This window comes from Triticum dicoccoides, chromosome 2A (genome assembly GCF_002162155.2).
Source record: "Triticum dicoccoides isolate Atlit2015 ecotype Zavitan chromosome 2A, WEW_v2.0, whole genome shotgun sequence".
Taxonomy (NCBI): domain Eukaryota; kingdom Viridiplantae; phylum Streptophyta; class Magnoliopsida; order Poales; family Poaceae; genus Triticum; species Triticum dicoccoides.
The window spans coordinates 35,123,908-35,126,625 of NC_041382.1; positions in this window are offsets into that span (position 1 = coordinate 35,123,908).

Genomic DNA, 2,718 nt, shown 5'->3' on the forward strand with positions numbered 1-2,718 from the left:
AGGAAAGTTTTATATAGAAAGTTACAATTTTAGAAAAGTTTTATATATGCAAAAGTTACAATTTTAGAAAAAGAAGGATAGGAAAGAAGAAAATAAGAAGAGGAAAGAAAGAAGAAGAGGAGAGGAAAAGAAGAGGAGAAATAAATAAGAAGAAGAAAAAAGAAGAAAAAGAAGAGGAGAAGAAGAAAGGAATAGTGGAGAGGAAGAGAAAATAGAATATTCTATTTTCTCTTCCTCTCCACTATTCCTTTCTTCTTCTCCTCTTTTTTTTCTTCTTTTTTTCTTCGATCTTCTCCTCTAGCTATTCCTTTCTTCTTCTCCTCTTTCTTCTTCTTCTTCTTCTTCTTCTTCTTCTTCTTCTTCTTCTTCTTCTTCTTCTTCTTCTTCTTCTTCTTCTTCTTCTTCTTAATTTTTATCGGGAACGAGGGTGTCGAGGATCGCCGAGGGGTCAAGGGTCGGGAACTAGGGTAGAGGGTCGAGGGTCGTTAAGGGGTCAAGGGTCGAGGGTTTCAGGGTCGAGGGTTCGAGGGTTCTATAGGGTCTAGGGATCGAGGGTCGATGGTTCCAGGGTCGTCTAGGGGTCGAGGGTTCCAGGGTCGTCGAGGGTTCGAGGGGTCGAGGATCGCCGAGGGGTCGAGAGACGTTTCCTAGTGTCAAAGTATTGAAGAAATCCATGGCTTCATCATTAGCCGGAAGTAACCAGGGCATGACGAAGTCCTCCAAAGTTATTTTGGAATGGTGTCCCGGATAGGATAATTTGCCTTTTTGTATGAATTTCAGCAAAGGCCTTCCAAATAACGATATTTGGAAGGTGTTGCTGAACTTTGTACCAAAAAGCGAATTATCTTATCTGGGACTCCGTTCCAAAATAACTTTGGAGAGCTTCGTACCATCATGCACATGTTACTTTCGCCTAATGATGAAGACATGGTTTTGTTGAATCCTTTGACACTAGGCAACCTTCTGACCCCTCGACGATCCTCTCGAACATGAGAGGAAGAACAGGATAAAAAAAGAAGAGGAAGAAGAAGAAAAAGAGGAGAAGAAAGAATAGAGGAGATCTTCTCCTCTATTCTTTCTTCTCCTCTTTTTTTTCTTCTTCTTCCTCTTTTTTTATCGGGAACGAGGGTCGTCGAGGGACATATAGATGTAGTGTCGTCGTTGTCGATATATACCCCCTCCCGATAGCTTCAACAGGTGGGGGGGTCGAGGCCACTAATTAATATATATGATTCCTTACTATGATTAGGTAGCTAGTTCTACGTTTGGCACTAATATATCCATCTGTCATGTTTGAATAATAATTGCCATGTTGTAAATATTTGTAGAAACTATGGACACCGCCCTAGACGAAGCAAAAGAAGCGTTGTTGAGGGACATAATCGCAGAAGGAAGTGATGCCATCTCATTGTTTCTCAACGACACCGATGGTCTGGAAGGAGAGGGTGAACAAGCTAGCTACGGTGACCTAATGCCGGTGCAAGAAGAAGAACATGAGGACGGCTTCGGTGACCCAATGCCGGTGCAAGAAGGAGACCGTGATGACGGCTCCGGTGACCGAACCGAGTCCGGCCAGGTATATATATTAGTTAAGCCTGTGCTGACTAGCTGATTGATGCATTCATTGTTTTGGTATGTACACATATTAATTAAGTCTTTGTTCTTTTTTCTAGCCCTCCGGATCGAGCACAACTTCGGTAAAGAGACGAGGCCCGAAGAAAAAGTTGAGCTCGGATGAAAAGTTTGAGATCATAGCAATCGCGCCCGACGGCCAACCGATTGAACCCCTTCGGACAAAGAGTGCATTTGTTGCTCAGTGCGGGGTTCTGGTTAGGGACAAGATCCCGATAAGCATCCAGCAATGGTTTAAGCCGGCTACAGAAGACCCTGAGGTGTCTTATGTCAATGATATGCGGAAAAATGATCTTTGGACTGAGCTGAAGTCAAATTTCACCCTACCGCCAGAGGATAATCCAGAGAACCCAGTTAAAGAGCAATTAATCAAGTCTTTTGCTCTGAAGAGGATGGCAGAACTATTCAGGAGGTGGAAGAAAGAGCTGAATAAATTTGTCGAAAATAATGAGACACCAGAATTCAAGGGCAGATATGAGAAGATCAGAGATCACTGGCCCGCATTTGTGGACCACAAGACATCAGAAAAGAGTAAGAAGATGTCGGCGACAAACAAGCAAAATGCTTCGAAGAAGTTGCTTCACCATCGCACGGGGTCAGGTGGCTACCTCGTAGCCCGCCCTAAGTGGGCCAAGACTAAGAATGATCTAGTTGATAAAGGGATCGAACCAGAGACAATTAGCTGGCCAGACCGTTGCCGGACTTGGTTCTTCGGGGCTGGCGGAACCTTGGACCCTGTAACAGGGAAGTGCATTTGGACGAACGATCAAATGGACATACCAGTCAGGAAGCTTAAGCAGTATATCGAAGCAGCGCAGCAAGGGAAGTTCTTTCCAGACAGAGAGAACGACGAGCTCACAATGGCCCTTGTTGGGGAACGTTGCAGAAAACAAAAAAATTCCTACGGTTTCACCAAGATCCATCTAGGATTTCATCTAGCAACGACTGATTGGATTGCATCTACATACCTTTGTAGATCACGCGCGGAAGCGTTCAAAGAACGGGGATGAGGAAGGCATACTCGACGTGATCCAAATCACCGAAGATCCTAGCGCCGAACGGACGGCACCTTCGTGTTCAACACAC